Consider the following 22,884-nt stretch of genomic DNA (forward strand, 5'->3'; position numbering starts at 1 on the left):
CAGCCACTGTGTCCTTCACAGTCTAGAGAATCTCTGATCATTATAACCTGGCTTTTCCTACTTAAATGCTGAAAAGTACATTAAGTAGAAAAACCTATTGAAAAGGAACAAAAATTAAAGAACACAATCAGTGAATACTATCGATTATAGCAAGACTTAATATAATATGCTTTATAAATCACTCATACGGTTACTTTTAATTTTAGTTTATATGTCACATTTAAAGAGTTGATTAAAAATGAAAATTAGGTGAATTGGTTACTTGAGAAGTGACAACTTGATGATGCTGGAAATGGAAATCTTCCATTTATTCCTGGTTGAGGAAACCTAAGGCACACCTTGCCTTGTCTTTGCTATGCTGCCTTGACATGTTTCCTAAAAACACATCTAGATGAAGAATCTTACAGAATAAATGAAAATTGTTTTCTCTATGCTCAATAAGCTTCTTACCATTAACCCAGAGTGTATGTGTTTAAGTGCATGCTCTTGTGTGTGTACGTAGGCACCATCCAGAGAGCTACAATGTGGATGTTACTCTAGATTATTAAGGGAACTTAATATTAACTGATTAGTATTAGGGAATTATTTCTAGGGAACTATTTCCTAAAGAATAAACACTGTCATTCAGATAAGTGCCATAATATAATGAAATTGGTCAGAAAAACTTGAAACATGAAAACATTTAAAAAGGTAATAAAGTCTTTGGGTGTCTAACTATGGGTCATTTGTAACAGGCTCTTCTTTATATATGAAGATAACACTACTAACCTATTGACTGGGAAGCTGTTCTTCTCCCAGGCCTTCCTTCAGTTTTGATTCTATGGTGATCTCGTGGCTCTGGACTTTAAAGCATTGCACAGGGACTGTCCCACAGATTTTAGGTTTGCGGCTAGAGCCAGAGTTGGTGAATCTACAGAAGACACCTGCCCCTCCACTGTATTCTACACTATAGCCCTCCTGCACTGAGTATTTGCTATGGGCTGGACCTACAAAGTAATTCACACACACACACACACACACACACACACACACACACACACAAACACAATCTTCTTATCCTCACTAGGGCATCAGCACTGTCCTCATCTTTACGGTCAAGAAACTGAGGCCCAAGGAAATTAAGTAATGTGCTCAAGGTCACTTGGATGAGCCAGAACCAATTCTCCAAGTGTGTCTGGTCCCTAAATTCATATACATGCTCCTGCGCCACTGCGTGCAGTCTCCCTTCCCCTCCATCTTTCCTCCATTTTTCTGTCTCGTGAACACCTGTACAAGTGTGTACCAAGTCAATGGAAATATAGAGAGAAGGTTTGTTGCTGGAAACTAGAATGAAAGGAAAATCAGTGAAACAAAGAATGGGAATGAAGTAATAGGGAAAAAGTGATTTAGAGAAGCTGGGAAAGGAGTGAACCTGGGAAATAAGAGAATTCAGGGGAAAGCAATAGTCATCTTGAAATATTTGAAGGGAAGTTACATGCAGGAAGGATTCCAGGGACACTAGGTGACTCCAGTGGGCAGCAGTCAGACCAGGAAGGGAGACAAGTTACAAGGAAGCAAACCTCAGCCGGATGCGAGGAAGCAGCTTCTCATGACGACTGACATTCAACTCTGGCGCCCCCTCCATTACCTGCTGTTTGAAATGCTGAACTCTGTCACTGAAAACATTGAAGGAGAAGCGATTGAAGCCTTTTTTGTCCAGCCCTAAGAACCACTCATCGTACACTTCAGCACCATGGCAGGAAAGGCCTCAGAAAGGCTGCATAACCCCAGACATCATATAAGTGAAAAAGCCACCTTTCTTTTACTGTAATAAGGAAATAGTCATAACACAGAGAGGGAAAGAAAGGAACTGCCTGAATGAACTTGTACCTATGAAGTATTCAGTGCTGCTCTTGTTATTTTATAAACCCGGGTATTGTCTGAAAACGTTTAATGCACTTGAGGATGAATTCTCCTACCTTGTTTAATTTCATGCACCCATTATAGTTCACTATTTTTTTAAAAAACTTTTCAAATCAGCTTTATTGAGGTATAATCTTCATACAGCAAACACACACACACACACACAAACGTATATATATCTATGTAGTAATTACATTCTTTTTTTTCTACATTTGATGATGTTTTGACATATGAGGGGCCTGGCTGGCTGGACAGAGTACCCCTTCCAGGGCTAGATAATCCTAGAGATAGCAAACCACCTCCGGAGAGCACACCTTTCAATGCAAAGTCCAAATCCCCAACCACTTCCTTTATGGAACTCTTACACAGCAAGCCAGTATTTCCCCTGGCTTCAATCAACCCAGGGCCAGGCACTGGACAGCTAGGACTACCTCCGACTCTGGAACCACTGACATCATTCAAACTAGCCAATCCTGAACTGCTTTGCCCTGCTTCGCTTTTCCCAGGGAGCCCACAGTAAAGGCTCTAGGCCAGGCTTTCCCATCCCTCCTTCCCTGGAACTTCCAACCCTGGAACGTGCCCATGTGGCCCTGAATGCCTAGCACACCCCCTTTCTTGGGAACTGTAAGTAATAAATTCTTCTTTCAAAGGCAGTTGTCTCTGTGTCTGTAACCCTACCATACCTGATTAAAACAAATCCCAGCTACATTACAAGAAAATATAGAACATTAACATCAAAAAGTTCCCTCATTACCTCAGAGTCCCCTTGTGTTCTTTTATGATCCATCCCCACCCCCTTTCCCTGGCCCCAGGCAATCACTGATGTTTTCTGTCACCATAAATTAGTTTTGCCTGTTCTAGAACTTCATATCATTTCATATAAATCAAACAATACACATTCCTTTATTGTGCGTATCAGTAAATCATTTCTTTCATTGCTGAATGGTATTCCATCCTATGACTCTAGTGCAATTTGCTCATCCATTCACCCATGGTTGGGCATTTGAGTTGTTGCCAGTTTTTGGCTCTCATGAATAAAATTGCTATAAATATTTGTGTCCAAGTCTTTGTGTAGATAAACATGTTCATATCTCTTGGGTGAAACTGCCTAGCGTGAAACTGCCGAGTGGTTTAACTTTATAGGCAACTGCCTGTTTTTAAAGTAGTTGTACTATATTTCACTGATTTAAAAAAATAACTTTTTTAAGCATGGATGGAATTCAAGTTTCTCAAAATCTTTATATAGATGAAAGGATCCCAATACCTTAAAGCTCAATTTTCCAAAAATAATGTAATCTTATGGTACCCAGATTCTGACTAATAGTAACAGTCATTTGCTCAGTTATAATAAATGCTTATTCTCATCTCAATCTGTCCTATTTAAGAAACTAATAAAATTCTGAAATTGGCACAAAAGGATTAGAAAAGGTGAAAGATAATCTACAGAATGAGTTTTGATCCACTTAGAAACTTCTTAACTGCCTATATTAATATTTGCATTAATATAATGTATTTGACAATCTTCTTCCTCCCCTGAGTGGTTGAACACTGCTAATCAGTTCAATAAAAAAGTGCCTCTCTGGGCTTCCCTGGTGGCACAGTGGTTGAGAATCCGCCTGCCAATGCAGGGGACACGGGTTCAAGCCCTGGTCCGGGAAGATCCCACATGCCACGAAGCAACTAAGCCCGTGCACCACAACGACTGAGCCTGCGCTCTAGAGCCCACAAGCCACAACTACTGAGTCTGCGAGCCACAACTACTGAAGTCCATGTGCCTAGAGCCCGTGCTCCGCAACAAGCCACCGCAGTGAGTAGCCCCCACTCGCCGCAACTAGAGAAAGCCCATGCGCAGCAATGGAGACCCAACACAACCAAAAATAAATAAATAAGTTTTTTTAAAAAAGGGTCTCTTTAAATTCAGATACTTCTGAATGTCAGTCACTGACACAGTAAAATGCTTTACAGAGTTGTCCTGGGGGACTAGTTTGTTCAAGTCCCTCCAAGGCAGCTTCTCTTCTACTGAGCGTTGCAGAAAGTCTAGGTTGTCCCACTTCCCCTAATTTTAGACCCATTGCTAAGGTGGTCTCACCAGATATTCACTGCTGTTCCCCAAACCAAAACCCGAAAAGACTAGACTGACCCTTCATTTTCAGGGCCATGTTCCAGCCCCACCTCAACTGTGCAATGTGTGAAGAAGTTGTGGAAGGATCCGTGAACCAAGTGGGGAGATGTATGTTTTTAATTGAAACTTCTGTGAGCTTCAACAAGTCATTGAATCTTTTTATCTTTTAGTTTCCCTGAATTAGAAAGGGAGAGATAATACTATTTAACCCATTTGGCTGAAGAAAGGATTAAACTTAGAATATTATGTGTTGAAAATATTTTGTAAAAAAAAAAACTATTCAAAAAACAGGGTATTATATATGGTAGTAAAGTTCTGCAGGATTCTTCCAAAAGGAAAAAAAAAAAAAGGTTACTGTTGAGTTGGCAAAAAAGTTCATTTGGTTTTTCCCAAGAAAAAAAAAAGGAATATACTAGAATATACTTAGAAATACAAACAACGTCATTTTCACCTGTAAGATCTAATCATTTACCCTCGTAAAATGCAAGCACATATAGATATTTGTGTTCTTTCACATGTGTTCCACATATGACTGAACTAGGCAGGGTATAGTGTTTAGGAGGGCATTCTTCTAACTTAATAAAAATCTACCCAGGAAAATATATTCTAGCCTTAGACCCTAGTTTTTTTTTTTCCCTTCACAGATTTTCTGTGAGATTACTTCAACTTCTAAGGCTCTAACCACAGCTCTGAATTTGTATTTCTAGTTCCCAGGTTCCAGGGTGAAATATTCTCTGCTTATTACACTGCTCCACTTGGCTACCTGAAAACTAAATGCAGCTCCTACCTCCTAAAATTTAAAAAAATTTTTTTTTCAGATTTATTGAGGTATAATTAATTGACAAATAAAATTGTATACACCAAATGTGTACAATGTGATGACGTGACATATGCATATTTTGTAAAATGATTACCACAGTCAGGTTAATTAACATACCCATCACCTCACAGTCACTTTTTTTTTTCCCCCCTGTGGTAAGAACATTTAAATTGTGGCGAGAACACTTAAGGTCTACTTTCTTGGCAGATTTTAAGAACACAACATAGTATTACTAACTATAATCACCATGCTGTACATTAGACCCCCAGAGCTTATTCATCTATCTTCCCCAGAAACAAGCACTTTGAATTCTTAGAGCTGACTCTTCTTATATTTGTACCTCCATTCTGTCAATAACATGCTTATAATCTTACTTCTTGATTGTTCAGTGTCAGGCTGCACCTCCTGGTGTCCCACTGTGAAGGTTGAAGATTTATCTCTATTCTTATCTCTCAATCAACAAAAATCTTGCTTAATAATTTTTCTGAGCACAGAAGTCCAGGTTGAAATTTCCACTGTCTTCCGGTTTCTAGTGTTGCTGTTAAGAAATCCAAAGCTATTTGTGATCCTTTGTATGCAATCTGTTTTTATTTTTTTCTCTATGGCAACAAGGTTTAGAAATTTCACAGTGAAGTCTCTCAGCCTGTTTTCAACCATTTGCCAAGTGTTTGGTGGGCCTTTTCAATCTGGAAACTCTAGATCCTGGGACATTTTCTTCAATTATTTTTCTAAGATTTCCTAATTTATTTTTCTCTGTTCTTTTCCCCTTGAACTCTTCTTCTTCTGATGTTTACCCTCCCTGGACTGTTAACACTTTTTCCCCCCTTTTCACATGTTTCTCCTCTTTTTTTTTAAAGTTCTTTTTTTTTTAAGTCTTTACTGAATTTGTTACAATATTGCTTCTGTTTTATGTTTTGGTTTTTTGGCTGCGAGGCCTGTGGGATCTTCGCCCCCTAACCAGGGACTGAACCTGCACCCTCTGCACTGGAAGGCGAAGGCTTAACCACTGGACAGCCAGGGAAGTCCCGTGTTTCACCTCTTTTGTTTTTGCTCTTTCTGGAAAAATTCCTTAACTTTATCTTTGAGTTCCACTATCATCTTTACCCAGTAGTCCGAGAAGGGTCTTTTTCATGCAAATCTAACCATTAAAATGTTTTCCTCGTGCTTCAAGTCCATCAGTGGCTCCCTCTGTCCACGGATGAAGCCCGACCTCCTCAGCCCGGCACACGAGGCCTTTAGCGCACTGGCCTGTGTGGCTATCACCACTACACTTAGCTGCTGCATCTCAAAAGGCTGCTCTCATTTGCCTCCACAGTTCTTGATGAACAGCCTTCTCACCCCTGCCCCGCCAGACAATTCCTACTCAAGGCCTCTGCAATGTCTACAATTTCTTGGCCCATTCAAGAAATTTCTACTGATCTGTCCATTACCTTTCAACACACTTTGACTGGCTCTCTTAGGATGCAGCATCTGCTTAAATCTGTCCATTTCTCCCCTTAAATTTGTGAGTTTCCGGATGGCAGGGACAATGCCCTATTTATCTTTATATTTCCAGAACCTAGAAGTGCCTGGTTTATAATAAGGTTTAATAAATGCTTATTGGATGAATAAATGTCAATAATCCTGTAAAATAAGGGTGCTAGAAATTATTTAACAATACTTGCACGGTTCCATCTAGTACTTTTCATAACATTTAAATCTTTTATTTTCAACAGATGAGTTTCTAAAATTCTGAGTCTTTTTTTTTTTTTTTTTTTTTTGCGGTACGCGGGCCTCTCACTGTCGTGGCCTCTCGCGTTGCAGAGCACAGGCTCCGGAAGCGCAGGCCCAGCAGCCATGACTCACGGGCCCAGCCGCTCCACGGCACATGGGATCCTCCCGGACCGGGGCACGAACCCGCGTCCCCTGCATTGGCAGGCGGACTCCCAACCACTGCGCCACCAGGGAAGCCCTCTGACTCATTTTTTAAATGAATAGTGATTTTTGAAATCTGAAGCAATATCTTATTAATTCTGCCGTTACTATACATTTCTATAACTTAAAGTGACAGATAAGTGACTAAGTTAATTTTTTCAGTAATAAATTTCCTTTGATCTCTGCAGATTGCCTGGTTGTGTTTTTAGGAGGACTGAACCACTCCTAAAATGACTTTAAAATTATCTTACGTAAATGTAAAAAATGTCCTCGTTTCTTCAGTTTCTCTAGTAGCAGGTGTGGGACTTTTCAGATATATCAACATTGTTTTAAGTGTCATTAACTATCAATAACAAGTCGTAGGAAACAATGATTCCCAAAATTATCTATAAATGAAGTAATTTGACAATGCTGCTTTCCTGTTAAAAGGCCTGAGTGCATTTTAGTTAAGTCTAAAAAGACCCAAGATTTAGGCAAGTTTTGACAAATGGGCATTCTTCCCTCCCTTATTTATTCAAATGTAAAAGATAAAGATGTAAGAAAAACATTTGGTTCTTTCTACATCAAACAGAGCATCTTTGGAATTTCCAGCCTGGCTTCTCAATGCTAAAAGGATGGATCCTTCTGGGCTGTGAGGTTACCATCATGATGAAGATGAAAGCATTTCAAAAGAGAATTGCACCATTTGGTAAGAAATGACACTTGACAGTAAAATAAATACTATCAAATAAAGAGGCTGTCACTTACACGTCCACGATATAGAGACACGCTGTGAAATCGGTCAGCATTTTGTTTCCTTCCAGCAGTCTGGGGGCAGTGTTTCTAACCGTTTGGATTTAATTCATTATTTTGAAATGATCGTTTCCACCACTCCTGTCTACCTTTAGTGACAAAATCATCTCCAAACGAAGCAGGTTTACAGGAAATTGATAAACTTTGAAGATCATTCTGGATCCCTCACATGCGTTTTCGGCTGCTGAGCACCAGGGAGTTTTGGTGGCCTCACCTCAGACCACTGGGTGTCCTTTCAACAACTATTCCTGCCGCCTGCCTGTCTTTGGGAGTCCCACCCTCCCACAGCACTGCCAGGGCGCCCACTCCTCTCACCTCTGCTCCCGTCGCTAGCTCTTTTCTTTTCTACTATTTCTTCCCTGAAGTAAAATCCCATCAATTAATGTTACAATGATTTCAATTAAAAACAGAAAAACAAACAAATCCCCCTGCCCTGCTCTGTTTCCTGCTAACTTCATCTATGCTCCATAGTGTTTCATGTTCCTGTGAGTGTGTGGACTGCTTCACGAATGAGTCTGGTGATGTCTTCCTCTTCTAAAATAAACTTTCACCTTTTCCCTGGAACACCCCAGTCATACGCCTACCTCTTCAGCATCACCTAAATTGTTCTTTTATTTGCTGCCACTGATGGCGTTGGTCTATCGCTTAGGTTACCAGACAATGCTTATCTCCGACATGGAAAAAGCGAAAGAAAAATGAACAAGCCTGACTCTCGACCTACACCCCCCCAGCCCCCCTCTTTAGAGGCAGCGACTCTTAGCACCTTTGTGGAAATCCTTTCAGCAACAGTCTGTGTGTACACAAGCTAACGTGTAGAAATATGCTCTATCACCCGTTCTCCCCTCCCCAAATTAGAGCAGATTATACCTGCTGCTCTGTTTTCGCTTAATATATTTTCAGGAGCTCTCCATATCAGCACTTATGGATCCTCCTCATTCTTTGCAAAGGCTGTATAGTATTTCGTTGCATGGAACCACGGTTTATTAACTAGCCACCTACCGACGGACAATGAGACTGTTCTCAGCCTTCTGCTCTTACCCACGAAGCTGCATCCTGCATCCTTATATTCACAGCCTAGCTGGCACGTTCAAGTCCATCTGAAGGGTGAAGTCAGGGTAAGAAATTTCTGGGTCAACTTAACATTTTTATGGACACTGCCGTACTGTCATTCAAGGAAGCTGTACTGACTTACCCAATGACGTATGAGACTCCTTTCAAAACACTATTTGCCGTATTTGCCACAGGATTAGTTCAATCAACTAAATCCAAAAGCTTCAGAGTCCAGCTTGCCTAGATATTTTTCTCAACTCTAGCTGAACAGACAAACCTTGCTCTCTCTGTTGAAATACACAAACCCTGACAATAAAGTGAAAACAAGTTTCACCTCTCAAGGATCTAGAAGAGTGATTGTTTACGGGAAGTCCCTGACGGACTAGAAAAGGGAAAAATAGTCAGTGCTGCCCCGAGTCACCCAAAGGAAGTGGGTGTGCGGGTCAGGGAGTGCGGCCTGCGAGCTGGTGTCAGCGCATTTTTGCTATGAAAATGGAAAGACAAAGTGATTTCCTAATTGAAGCAGACAAGCCAGATAAAGTTATAGGAGAAAAAATCCTACGTATTTGAAAAACTGTCCTTTTAAAAATTTTTTTCTTTTCAAGACATCACAGAATGTAACAGGTGTAGTTTAAGAGATAATTTTATCGTGTAAAAAGCGTGCTCCTCTGTCTAATATGAAATGGGGTCTTGACTGAGGTGCTACCAGCTGAGGATCAGGTGAACCCAATTAACCCAATTTTTACTTGTCTGTACTAAGTGGTTTATTTTAGATGCACACTACTCCCCAAATCCTTTAGGGTATGACATGGAAAAACCATAAACAGGCTCTAAAGGTCGTGACATTAATTTTCCTGTCATTCTCATGCTTTAAATAGGCATCAAAAAACTAAAAATTCTTGTCCTCTGGGAAGGAAGGCAAATCTGAAACTAATTATGGTAGTTATTATTGTAATACTATTAAATTAAACGCTGTGACCCCGGCTAAATTTATTTTGGTACCTTTTGTTAATGAATAAAACTTCTCAGATATGATTACTGCATCCTCTCATACTGCAAAATGATTCACCAGAGGACTACCAGAACTAAGTAACCACTCAATAACCTGAATTCTCATTCACCTAAAGCTGAACTGAAAAGTTAAATAAGCACACATGGAATTTTATTGCAGAAAATTCTGTATCTGTTACAAAGTTTTATTTAAGGAGTAAAATCCTCACATGGGTAGAAGACTGAGCCAAGAGTCTTATCTGTCATGGGCAGTTTTCACTTGTTTTCTGTTGTCTATTTTGTCAACTTAAGGCTTGCTCATAAAGATTCCTATTTATTTATACCTAAAAGAAAATAAAGGCGGGGGGTGGGGTAGATGTCTCAGTAGCTTCTTTTTTCTGCTTAAGTTTCCAAGACTCAAACTGCTTTCTTTAGGTGTTTGCAGGACAAGATGGTCCAGAGGCAACATTGAAGCTTAAGGATTTCCTGGTAGCTGCCCGACCAACACCTGGGCACCAGGTGGAAGAGGAAGCCACCTGACCTGGTACTTAGGAAGTATTTGCTGTGTGTGTCCACTAGTGACCTGAAATCCAAAATGATATCCACAGAGACTCCGTTGGGCTCATTTTAATCCTACAGAGGCTGGAAGAGAGAGGAGGGCTGAAGACACTGAATGATGAGTTTGGATGGGTGGGAACGAAAATCCGGCAAGAAGGGCGGGCGGGCAACATCCGCGTGGGGTAACGAGCAGAGGAAAGATGAATGAGCAGCAATCACAAAAGAAAGAAAAAGCAAGTGGGGGGAAAACACAACAATGGCAGCATTACTTTAGAAGGAGAAATGGCCTGTGATTAAAAAAAAAAGCACTTAAATTCCAGTTTCTTTAAATATCTTAGAAGATACAGAAAACCAGTTAAGAACCGGCTCTTCCTCTCTCTACTGCAGCCAGAAAGACACCTATAGACTCTGTGCATTGTCGGTGGTCTAAGTAGTCAATAACCATTGGCTGGTTGTTAAATGGTCTTGTTGCTGATCAACTGCGACAGTTTATTAAAATTTAAGGTGAGCCAAGTGAAGGTAAATATTTTAAGAGCCATCTTCTACTGCTCTAAATTTGAAAGTCAGGCTTCAAATAAAACTTTCAAATTATCTCTATTTGCTTAGAAGTGTTAACAGACCATGAGGCATCACCGCATAGGAAAGATGAGAAAAAGAAGAATGCGGAAGGAAACAGAGGAACATTTTGTCTTGCAAGCCCTTCTACAATGATTCATTGTGCATACACAGGGATTCCAATGAAAGGATATGATTACCAGTGTTTCCTGATCCTTTGTTTTCATGTGCTTTACCGTGGCCCCCAAATCTATTTCTTTACACTTTATAGACCCACATCTCAAACTGCCTTTTGGGCTTCATATACATTGTCACATTAGCTGATGAAGCAATTTTTTAAGCTAGTGCATGACGGTGCAGCCCAGCAGCCAAGAGTTCACTCTGAAGCCGTGTCCAACTATGTCTGTGCAACGGTTTTATGATTATTTAAATATTTCCTTATATTTCGCTCTTATTCTTTTAGAAAAATCAGTGGAGCTCAAAAGATTAAAGGTAAATGTGATTAATATGACACCAAAAGTATAGGTAACAAAAGTAAAAATAGACAAACTGTACCATATCAAAATTAAAAGTTTCTGTACACCGAAGAAAACATTCAACAGAGTGAAAGCGCAGCCTATGGCATGAGAGAAAATATTGGCAATCATTTGTCTAAATAAGGGGTTAATATCCAGAATATATAAAGAACTCTGCAACACAACAACAGCAGCAAACCAAATAACCCAATTAAAAAATGGGTGAAGGAGCTGAATAGACAATTGTCCAAAGGAGATACATACAAATGGTCACAAAGCATATGAAAAGATGTTCAATATTACTTATCATTAGAGAAATGCAAATCAAAACCATCATTAGATATCACCCCACATCCATTAGGATGGCTACTACCAAAAAAAAAAAAAAGGAAAATTTCAAGTGTCAGCAAAGCTATGGAGAAACTGGAACCTTTCTGTACTGTTGGTGGAAACAAAAAATGGTACAGTTGCTACAGAAAACAGTATGGCGGTTCCTCAAAAACTTAAAACTAGAAATTACCATACGATTCAGCAATTTCACTTCTGGGTATATATCCAAAAGAAAAGAAAGCAGATATCGAAGAGATATATGCACACCTATGTTCATAGCAGCACTGTTTACAGTCACCCAGAAGTAACCCAAGTTATCTATCAATGGATGAATGGATAAACAAAATGTAGTATATGCATACAATGGAATACTGTTCAGCCTTAAAAAGGAAGGAAATTCTGACACCTGCTACAACATGAACCTGAGGACATGCTAAGTGAAATAAGTCAGACAAAAAAAGACAAACATTCTGTGATTCTACTTATAGGAGGCACCTAGAGTAGTCAAATTCATAGAAACAGAAAGTAGAATGGTGACTGCCAGGGGCTGTGGGGAGGGAAAATGGGGACTTGTTGTTTGATGGGTATAGGGCTGCAGTTTTGCAAGATGAAAAAGTTCTAGATATTGGTTGTACAACTATGTGAATATATTTAACACTACTGAACTGTACACTTAAAGATGGGAAAGATGATAAATTTTGTTATGCTTTTTTTTACAGTTTTAAAAAGGTAAATGTGATTATACTAGTGATAAGAAGCATAGGTCTTATGACCTACATAAATTAAGGCAAAAAAGGCAATCATTCAGGATATTTTAAGTGGGTAAATCTTTAACCTACATTGGAAGCACAGTGGACTTTAGCCAGGCATATATGTCTTCAATTGTGAAGAAAAATAATAAAATTAAAGAATATTTACAAAGATACAATATTTATACTACACATATATCTATGTGAAAAGAAATGATGTATTAAGGAATTGTATAATGTTTTACTAGTTCTCTGGTGATAGAATCTTCTTATATAGCATCATGCACTTAACTTCTGTGTCTGTTATTTTTTTCTTTTTTTTTTTTGAATTTTTATTGGAGTCTAGTTGCTTTACAATGTTGTGTTAGTGTCTACTGTACAGCAAAATGAATCAGCCGTACATATACATATATCCCTTCCCTTTTGGATTTCCCTCCCATTTAGGACACCACAGTGCATTAGGAGTTCCCTGTGCTCTACAGTATGTTCCCATCAGTTGTCTATTTTATACATAGTATCAATAGTGTATATATGTCAATCCCAATCTTCCAATTCATCCCACCCGCCCTTTCCCCGCTTGGTATCCATAGGTTTGCTCTCTACCTCTGTGTCTCTATTTCTGCTTGGAAAATAAGGTCATCTATACCATTTTTCTGAATTCCACATATATGCGTTAATATACGATATTTGTTTTTCTCTTGCTTACTTACTTCACTCTGTATGACACTCTCTAGGTCCATCCACGTCTGTACAAATGACCCAATTTTGTTCCTTTTTATGGCTGAGTAGTATTCCATTGTATATATGTACCACTCTTTATCCATTCATCTGCTGACGGACATTTAGGTTGCTTCCATGTCCCGGCTATTGTAAATAGTGCCGCTATGAACACTGGGGTCCTATACATAGAAAATCCTAAAGATGCCACCAGAAAACTACTAGAGCTAATCAATGAATTTAGTAAAGCTGCAGGATACAAAATTAATACATAGAAATCTCTTACATTCCTATATACTAACAACAAAAAATCAGAAAGAAATTAAGGTAACAATCCCATTTACCATTGCAACAAAAAGAATACAATACCTAGGATAAACCTAACTAAGGAGGCAAAAGACCTGTATACAGAAAACTATGACACTGATGAAAGAAATCAAAGATGACACAAACAGATGGAGAGATATACCATGTTCTTGGATTGGAAGAATCAATATTGTGAAAATGACTATACTACCCAAAGCAATCTACAGATTCAACGCAATCCCTATCAAACTACCAATGGCATTTTTCACAGATCTGTGTATATTTTGAGGAACATATTTTACACAGAAGTAAATACTGCCTATAAACAGGAAGTCCCAGCCTAGGGCTCCTCAGGCCATATGCATGTCAACATAGCCACTATGAAGACTGGATCTGGTTTACTTCTTTTTATTTCTCCAAAACATGTATCACCCCATATTCTCTGGTGAGTTTATGAGACGGGCAGGGGTTTCTAGACCATCTCTGTTCATGAGGTACTTTAGTATCAGCAGTTGACAAAAGACTCAGTGTTACAGGGCAAGTGCTTCCCTAACTAACATCTTCTCAGGTCCAGGTTGGCTCAGGCAGAGGTGAGTGCCCCCCACTTCAATCCACTGCCCACTCCCCCAGCCACGCCCCTCCCCTCTCCAGGCTCTGGCACTACCCAAGTTAAGCTGCGGGTATGAAGTTAACCCAAGTTGTTCCAGATTAGCATAACCGTAGGCATCTCAGAGACTAGCCATAAATCCCTGTTAGCTCTGAGACGAAAGCAGCAAGGCCGCCTAAGACCTGGGTCTGTATTCACAACAGTGAGACTGCAGATGTGGGTGGGTGAGGGCAGGTGGGAGGAGGTGCTCTGGGGCATGTAGGCCTTGTGGGGCTTCTGCTGCGAACATTCAGTTACGTTTTAAGGATCTAAAACATTGGCAAAGATTGTACACCTACGGATTATAGCCTCTAAACAACCACATGGCATGAAATCCAAAACTGAGATACAACTAGTGGGAAATCTTTTCTCATTTTGGTATGCAATCTTTTTTTTTTTTTTTCGGTACGCAGGCCTCTCACTGTTGTGGCCTCTCCCGTTGCGGAGCACAGGCTCCAGACGTGCAGGCTCAGCGGCCATGGCTCACGGGCCCAGCCGCTCCACGGCATGTGGGATCCTCCCAGATTGGGGCTCGAACCTGCGTCCCCTGCATCAGCAGGCGGACTCTCAACCACTGCGCCACCAGAGAAGCCCGTTGGTATGCAATTTTAAACGCTGACATTACAAGATCAATTGGCTGCTGCTGGAAATTCACTAAGCATTCAGTTTCCCTATAAATGACTGGGCAGGGGGTTAATTTTAGCCTTACCAAGGAAAGGCATATAAAAATAAAGTAACGATTTCAAAGGATAAGAAACTGCCAAGGGTGGCTGCCCCTGGAGAGAACTGGGGGGCACATTTGGGCGGGAGGCTGACTTCCACTGCATACTCTTCTGTAAAGAAACCTTTTGAATATTTTACCTTATGGATGGACTACTTAAAATAACATTATCACTGATAACAACAACAAGAATGAAGTAGATCTGGAGAGGCAGGTGGTCCTCAGTAAACACTGGCAGGGAAAGACATCCAGGAAATAATCTTAAGTGAAGCAAACTGTGGAACAGTGAGTATACTCTGATGCTATTTGTCTTAAAAAAAAAAAAAAAGTTGTATTTCCAAGAGGAACATCAAATTGTCAACAGTGGTTACCTTTGGGACTTGGGTTGGTGAAAATTCCCTTTTTTCTTTGTACATTTTTTGGTGTGTGTGTGTGTGTTTATATATACACCCATACACATAAACACAGTGTATGTGTGTATAAAATATATAACCATCTATATTTATATTTAAAAAAAAACTGTTCCAAAAGAGAGAAAAAAAAAACTAGCTAGAATCCACTTTTAAAACATTCCTGGGGGCTTCCCGGTGGCGCAGTGGTTGAGAATCTGCCTGCTAATAATCTGCCTGCTAATGGGTTCGAGAGCCCTGGTCCAGGAGGATCCCACATGCCGCGGAGCAACTAGGCCCGTGGGCCACAACTACTGAGCCTGCGCGTCTGGAGCCTGTGCTCCGCAACAAGAGAGGCCGCGATAGTGAGGGGCCCGCGCACCGCGATGAAGAGTGGCCCCCACTTGCCACAACTAGAGAAAGCCCTCGCACAGAAACGAAGACCCAACACAGCAAAAATAAATAAATTAATTAATAAACTCCTACCCCCAACATCTTCTTAAAAAAATAAAAAATTCCTGTTCAAGAGGATAAATGGATATTTTGACTTTCAAGTGATAATTAACAAACTAAATGGTAGTCTTTTTTCACTTTGTATTTTCCTCATCCCAAATTTACTGTGATCATTACACTTAGTAATTTTCTGTCAAAAACAAATGCACGAGGTTCATCACTCAACCATCTAATGTCTACCAATAAATAGTAATTAGGAAATTGTGCATAGATCAATAAGAGGGCCATTAGATGTAATTTCTTAAAATTCTTATTTCAATACTTTTGCTAAACTCAAAATAATTTCAGCTTAGTAACAGGCATTTAGCCGAGAACAGATTTTAAAATACAGAAAACTAAAAGATAAAAAAATCCAAAGGAACAATATTCTCTGACTTCCCCTGATGAGTTTAGGTTTTCTTAGTTTATGAATCCAGTACACAATTTAATTCTTTTTTCCCAACACTGATGATACTTATGTTAATTTAACATCTGTCATCCTGACAAACTCAAAACTCTCCAAGGGCAGGGCCCAGCTCTGTCTTGTTCCCATTAGCCCTGGGGCCTTGCAGGGGAGAAGTCTTTCAAAAGCATTTGATGAATATACTTTGAAAGATGTAAACCTAAACAAAAGGAGTTGCAAGATTTACAGATATTCAAAAGCAAAACATTTCCTAAATAAAGATTATGTAACCAACCAAAACAAAAAAGATCCACATCGTAGTTAAAAATAGCATAAGGAGAGAAGAAAAGGTTATTTGCCTAAATGATCTGTGGGACAAAATCAAAGCATATGTTCTCCAGGCTCAATTGCCAAAAGCCCCGCAGTTTTGGCTGTCTTAGAAATATTAGGCTCTGAGTCACAAAGCCAAAGCCTTGAGAAGACTAACTACAAGTAACTCCTGAAATGGGATTATGACACTGTACTCTTAAGGTATGTTATCACTGTAAAATTCATCTTATTAGCAGACTGTTTCAGAATTCTTTCTATTTCAAGAATCTTTAAAAAAGAATTATGGGATGGCAAATATTCTTAAACACACGTGCGCGTGCACACACACACACACACAAATGAACTTTTGTTCTGACAATTCTCGAGAGGAATCCAAATCTTAATACTCTTTACTGAAGAAGTATGTTTTTTGGAATGTCTGCAATTATGCAATCTACTACAGTTGAATTAAGTCTACTCATGAACTTGTATGTCAGGTTCAACAGAATTTTAACCAAGGTGGAAAATTATACTTTTCCTAAATCAAAACAAAACAAAATGAAAGTGTTCTGGCCACAAGGATAACTGAAGTCATATGCTTTCTTATGCAAGCTTACATCTTTTGTCAAAGCAGGACAGTTCATTCATTCAGTCAATATAACTAACAGAACATGTTTTGTGTAAAGGGCCATTTAGCATGTATTTTCAGTTTTATGGGCCCTATGGTCTCTTTACAGCTACTCCTTTCTGCTGGTGTAGCATGAAAGCAGCCAGAGACAATATGCATGAATAAACATGGCTGTGTACCAATAAACTTTTTAATTTATGGACAAAGACACTTGAATTTTATGTAATTTTCATGTGTCACAAAATATTATCTTCTTTGGATGTTCCCCCAATGATTTAGAAATGTAAAAATATTCTTAGCTTGCAAGCTGTATAAAAACAGGCCCAATTTGGCCTGTAAGCCATAGTTTGCTAACTCCTGACCTAAACCAACTCTTTAGGAAACCTGGTTTACACCACTTACTAGCCGTGTAACCTTGTCCTTGCTACACCAAAAAAGCCCAAACAACAAACAAAATCAACAAAAACAACCACCATAACTGAGTTATAACAACTTAATTTTCAGATGAGAGTTAATATTTTATCTTTATTTATTTATTGAATTTATATTGAATTTACTATTTTATTTATTTTATATTTTATCAATATAACAACAGCGGCAGCAACTAACATTTATTTTGAGCTTACTATCTTCCAAACAGTGTTCTAGGCATTTTAAATGTGTGCTAATTTATTTAGTTCTCACCACAGCCTTGGGATGGGTATTTTATGGTCACCCTTTCACATATAAGGAATTAGGCACAGAGCAGTTAAGTAACTTACCTAAGCTCTCACAGCTAGTAAAATGGTGGAGCTGAGGTCTGAAGACAGGTACTAGGTTCTGCTTTTAACCACAACTGCCTCTAACCTCCAAATTTCCCTGTTCTTTTCTTTCTTTTTTTTTCTTTTTAATTTTATTTAATTTTTTGCTGTGTTGGGTCTTCGTTGCTGCACACAGGCTTTCTCTAGTTGCAGTGAGTGGGGGCTATTCTTTGTTGCGGTGCACGGGCTTCTCTTGTTGCGGAGCACAGGCTCTAGGCGCGCGGGCTTCAGCAGTCGTGGCACACGGGCTCAGTAGTTGTGGCACACGGGCTCAGTAGTTGTGGCGCACAGACTCCAGAGCGCAGGTTCAGTAGTTGTGGCTTGTGGGCTCTAGAGCGCAGACTCAGTAGTTGTGGCACACGGGCTTAGTCGCTCCACGGCATCTTCCCGGACCAGGGCTCGAACCCGTGTGCCCTGCATTGGCAGGCAGATTCTCAACCACTGCACCACCAGGGAAGCCCTCCCTGTTCTTTTCTTAAAGCCCCCATTTCTTTTTTTTTTTTAACATCTTTATTGGAGTATAATTGCTTTACAATGGTGTGTTAGTTTCTGCTTTATAACAAATTGAGTCAGTTATACACATACATATATCCCCATATCTCTTCCCTCTTGCGTCTCCCTCCCACCCTTCCTATCCCACCCCTCTAGGTGGTCACAGAGCACGGAGCTGATCTCCCTGTGCTATGCGGCTGCTTCCCACTAGCTATCTATTTTACATTTGGTAGTGTATATACGTCCATGCCACTCTCTCACTTTGTCCCAGCTTGCCCTTTCCCCTCCCCGTATCCCCAAGTCCATTCTCTAGTAGGTCTGCATTTAAAGTCCCCATTTCAAAGGACAATTCTCAGAAATTAAAATGCGCAATGGAATAAGCATGCACAGTTAATGCTTACCAGTAAAGAGCTAATCCTTAGATTGAGCCTCTATTGCTAGTTACAAAAAAGGAAACTTGATTCAAATGGACGCAAGCTTCCGTGTTCTCGTGGAAAAACTATGAACAACAGTCTGACTCCCTCCTGTGTGTGCTGGCCCACGAGAACAGACATTAGTGAAAATGCCCCAGAAGAGGGCTGCAAACGGCAGGTCACTAAGACTTTCTCTAAATGACTCTTTATTCCCCTAATTTAAATTTGCCTCCTGCTTTGCTGTACACAGTGGCATTTATAGATTTATAAGGTTTGTCTATTACTGGTAGATAAGCAATAAACACTGTAAGCAGAGACACCTTCCTTGTAGCAGTTACGGTAAAACTTAACTTAAATCACAACCTATTGGCATGATCTATTTTCTTCGTCAGGTCTTTACCCATCTGTTGGTTCTATATGTTGACGTTCCAAATGCAAGTGGATACCCAAACAACTAACTCTTTGAAGGTCATTTGAAAAAAATTTTAGGGTATAAAGTTTATTTCCGTGTAGTCTTAAATTGCCAAAGTGGCTTTTAGAAATTATAATAAACTGTTATTGCTCCATATAACTGCAGAATAAAAACATCTCTGAAGAACTTGACATTGTAAGACTTTGGCTGGCCAAGGAAATAAGAATTGCTAAAACTGGATTCATTTCAGTTATTCCTCATTAGAAGGTAGTTACTTGCCAGAAAATTATTTCAGAGTCTATTTTCAATACTTACACCAAAATGAGGAAATTTAAATGACAGATGATCTCTACAGCACTGGGGACCATCAGCAAGGCCAAGTACATTATAAGACCCTGAAGATGCAGGCTAGGCCAAAAGAGACTCCAAGACCAAAAGGGGCTCCAAGACCGAAATTCATCTGGCAAATACTAAAAAAATGTATCTAGTTTTCTCAAAAAATTTTTTAACTTTCCCCAAATATTTGCTATCAGCAAATTGCATAGCTCTACATAATGTGTGACTGCCTTGGTAAGAAAGACCTAGTTCTCAAAAGACAAAAAAAACAAAGAACCATTCATGTTACTTGAAGTTGTCCATACAAAGTGTGACTGAGGAAAACCTTTGGCTCAGAAATGACCCTCTGACCCACTCACTTTCAAAAGCCCAGCATCCAGGAGCCACGCCTTATACGCCCTCCCTCACTTCCCGTCTCTAGGCCTTCTCCAGATAGTGTCAATTTTATCTCTTACAAAGCCCTCAGGTACGTCCATTTCTTCTCAGCTCCACTGCCAATCACCTGGCGCCAGATGCTCTACCATCCCCTGAGAGACCACTGAATACCCTTCTACCTGCTTCCACGCCTGCTCCTGCAACCAGCACGGCCACAGTGATGCTCTCGTAACACACAGCGTGCCGTGCGGTCCAGAAGGAAAGCCACTACGAGCCCTGCTGCGCCCAAGAGGCTATGCACAGTCCGGCCTCGGTCCGCTTCTGTGTCTCCTCCTGCACCCTCACCCCCACTCTCTGTGCCCAGCCACACTGGCCTTCCTCCAACCCCCAGAACATACCGTGGCTCTGTCGTCCAGACGGCCTACATGCTGGTCCCCCTCCCTGCGACGCCTCTTTTCTTCGCGATAACCTGAATCCATCCTTCAGATCTCAAGGCAGTCTCACCTCCTTAGGAGGACCGTCTTTTGACCTCGTCTGGCTGAGATACCCCCTGTTGATAGTGAACAGGTATCTTTTTCCCTCAGATCACTGACCACAATTGTAATTATACTTAGATCACGTCTAGTACCCCGGACCAGGGGTACTACCCCCAACAGACAAGCAGCTCTAGAAGGCAGGGTTCACACCCCTTTGTGTTCATATGGTGCCCAAGGCATCTGGGGCACAATAACAGAGCACCCAGGAGGGGCTCAGGTAAGATTTATTTATTTATATTGGTGATACAATTCACATACCATAAAATTCACCCTTTATAAGTGTACATTTCAGGGGCTTCCCTGGTGGCGCAGTGGTTGAGAATCTGCCTGCTAATGCAGGGGACACGGGTTCGAGCCCTGGTCTGGGAAGATCCCACATGCCACGGAGCAACTAGGCCCGTGAGCCACGGCTGCTGAGCCTGCGCGCCTGGAGCCTGTGCTCCACAACAAGAGAGGCCGCGATAGTGAGAGGCCCGCGCACCGCGATGGAGTGGCCCCCGCTTGCCACAACCGGAGAAAGCCCTCGCACAGAAACGAAGACCCAACACAGCAAAAATAAATAAATTACTAAAGTGTACATTTCAGTGGTGTTTGGTATATTCACAAAGTTGTACAACTCTCACCACCATCTAATACCAAACTATCCCGTCACTCTACCCCACTGCCTGTCCCTGGAAATCACTGATTTACTTTCTGTCTGTATGGATTTGCTTAGTCTGGAAATTTCATATAAATAAAATCATTTAACATGTGGCCTTTAAAAAAAAGAAGCAGGCATTTATAGCTATAAATTTCCCTCTAATTTATTTAGTTGCATCCTGTAAATTTTGGCATGTTGTATTTTAAGTTACTTTATATCAAGGTATTTTCTAATTTCTCTTGTGATTTCTTCTTTAACCCATTGGCTATTTCGGAGTATGCTGTTTAACTTTCACGTAATTGTGAATTTCCCAATTTTCCTTCTGCTACTTATTTCTAATTGCATTCTACTGTGGTCAGAGAACATACTTTGTATGTTTTTGATCCTTTTTACATTTACTGAGGCTTGTTTCCTGGCCTAATCGAGGAGACGGAGCCATGTGGAGTGGAAAGAATGTGTACTCTGCTTGTGTTGAGTGGAGTGTTCTATACATGGCGCTTAGGTCTAGTTGGGTTACCTTTCTAAGGGTTCACCATTCCACGTAGTATCACCCTAATGGTAAGAGGTACACACAGTGAAGTCTTTACTTCGGATCTGCCCTCAAACACATTTATTCTGAAGAACTCTAAGGAGAGCAAAGTAGGAAATAAACGTAGCTGTTCTACCTTTCCTGATTAATATCGTATCTATCTCATGGCCATGGTGTAAAAAAAATGATTTCAAAAACCTTGCCAATAAAAAAATTAGTACAAGTGCAGTGAAATGTGAAATGCTATTTTAAACAACTAATACTGAAATTTAGTTTGCCCAAGCACTTTCTGAAAGAAAGATCATATTTTGCCTGATATAGCAAAAATAAATTTCACAATATAGAAACTTCATTTATGAAATATACTCTGGAAGTAGCATCCATTGCAAACTTTTCAAAAGTAGGCCTTATGAGGCAAATATGGAAATTATGATACATCAGTGTGCAAAAATTTTCTAATAAAATCTTTGTATTATTCTTATATAAGGTTTGCAGTTATTTCTCTCAAAATGTGTAGAAGATAAAATTTGCTGAGTTTCTTCAACATACTTAGGAAACATAATTGGATTTTCAAACTTGAGAGAAAAATGCAAAACAATATCACTTGTATAGCATGAAGGTCACATCTACATTTACTGAAAAAAAAGACACAGTATTTAGGATCTTAAGCAAAATCCATAAAATTATTTACCTTATTCTACTGTAAAATATAAAAGCTTACCACTTTAGTAAAGTACTAAGATTTCTCAATGTACATGTATGTGAATATGAACTAAACAATGACTACTGAATTATACGAAGTTACAAATCCAAAGACGTGGTTAAGTTTTGGTTCTGTTTATCACATAATCAACACTCAGTAACTCACACAAAGCATCCATGAGCTACTTCTAAATCACTGACATCTTTACTTGGGCAACAGGAAAATTTAACTCCAAAAATACAACACAAGTTTCTAACTGACTAAACTGCAGAGTTCCTGGCTCTGGGCTGAGATTTTATATTTCCAAAAAAAACAGAACTCAAAGTCCAAACCTAACACCTGAAATGATAAATCTCAGAAAACTACTTTTTACTCTAATTTGCTTTTCCTAGTCCTAGTCCTACTCACTCTTCTTCATTTTCACCCTGAACACCTACCTTTAGAGCCTATGTCGTCTTACTGAAAGTAATAAAAGCATTTTACTTCTCAATACTGCATGGTGAATCATTTTCAGACTTACAAGTTTCAAGGTAGTGTTAGTAATAGAAGGGTGCTTTCCATCCCCAAGTAACGACATTAACTACATGATCTAACTACGTGTGAGAAAGTTAAGTATCGTAAAGGCATTTTAGAAGGAGCTGTGGCTTATGCAGTCACGGCAACCACCATGAAACACTGGCCTGAATCTAAAAATACATTTGTCATGCTGGTACGTCATGCCTTCTTCCAGTTTTGATAAC

At 39.9% G+C, this 22,884-nt stretch overlaps 1 protein-coding gene across 28 annotated transcripts in view; it reads right to left on the reverse strand.

Moving 5' to 3' along the window:
• ZNF438 (zinc finger protein 438) overlaps positions 1 to 22,884 on the reverse strand; it is a 391,097-nt gene that overhangs the window by 34,510 nt on the left and 333,703 nt on the right. Inside the window, exon 1 of one of the 28 annotated variants that reach the window (XM_081230080.1) lies at positions 20,135 to 20,261. The exons of the other annotated variants lie outside the window; for them this stretch is intronic. The gene's annotated coding sequence lies outside the window, so the exon portion shown is untranslated. Of the gene's footprint in view, positions 1 to 20,134; positions 20,262 to 22,884 lie in introns of those variants that run through there. 28 annotated transcript variants of the gene reach the window in all.

The sequence above is a fragment of the Mesoplodon bidens genome (assembly GCF_964165515.1).
Source record: "Mesoplodon bidens genome assembly, chromosome: 3".
NCBI lineage: Eukaryota > Metazoa > Chordata > Mammalia > Artiodactyla > Ziphiidae > Mesoplodon > Mesoplodon bidens.